We start from the raw sequence: 1,067 nt of genomic DNA on the forward strand, positions 1-1,067 counted from the left end.
TATTCATGTAATTAATAATGTATTAGTTGCTCAGTCATGTACGACTCTGCAACCCCATGGACTGTAGCCCACCAGGCTCCTCTCTCCAAGGGATTTTCCAGGTAAGAATACTGGAGTGGGTAGACATTCCCATCTCCAGGGGATCTTCCCAACCCAGGGATCAAACCTGGGTCTCCCATATTGTAGGCAGATTCTTTACCATCTGGGTCATCATTGATAATTATTATATTAATAGGAATCCCTTTTTAACATCTGTCAAATGAACAGGGTCCCTTTGACCTGCCCTTTCTCACCATTCACTCTCCTGAGGTATGCACGTGTGTGTGCATATACACACACATTCACACTTGTGCACTAAGAGATTTCTTTTGCTTTTGCCTATTCTTCAGCTTTTCGTGTTTAGTTTAGGACTGAGGACAATAGGTAAGCACAGTAATTAGGCCCAGCGTTCCTACCAGGGACAATTTCATTGGATTATATCACTCTTAAATATAAAGAGTGATATATTTGGAAGAATTTTGTTCAGAATGTCCATTAAAAGCAAAGTTCATTTGCATTTTATTATTTAAAAGACCTGCAAACAGGTAAAGGCCAGCATTTTTACTACACCTGATCTTAGCCAAAAGGCCGAGAAGTGATAAGGCCAGCATTTTTACAATCCACATATCATAATAAAAAAGAGTGGAAAGAATTCTTTAAGTGTAACACAACCTAACTGGAGAATTGTAGTTAAAAATGCTTGAATGACCATATTTGAAACATACACATCTTGACGGACATCTTTGACATTTGTTGACTGTGTTAAGCCAGGCCTGGGCAGGTCTTAGTGATAGAAGCCGGGACCTGGAACCAGACCTGCCACCAGGGAGGATGTCCAGCTGCAGGCGCTGGGAAGCTGTCCATTCTGGCAGGCAGAACACAGGAGCTGAAGGATACGGTGATACATAAGAGCTGCTAATGCAGCCAGGAACCTGGAATCAGGAGGCAGCCACGAAACAATGGAAACCCACTCAATGTGGAACCCCAGCGTGGTGCCACGGAATGCAGAAGCAAGAAGTGCCCCAGCA

General features: G+C 43.2%; 1 pseudogene; it reads right to left on the reverse strand.

Moving 5' to 3' along the window:
* Positions 1-468: 468 nt before the first annotated feature.
* On the reverse strand, positions 469-639 carry LOC133050235 (U2 spliceosomal RNA; annotated as a pseudogene).
* Positions 640-1,067: the final 428 nt, after the last annotated feature.

Source organism: Dama dama, chromosome 31 (genome assembly GCF_033118175.1).
Source record: "Dama dama isolate Ldn47 chromosome 31, ASM3311817v1, whole genome shotgun sequence".
NCBI lineage: Eukaryota > Metazoa > Chordata > Mammalia > Artiodactyla > Cervidae > Dama > Dama dama.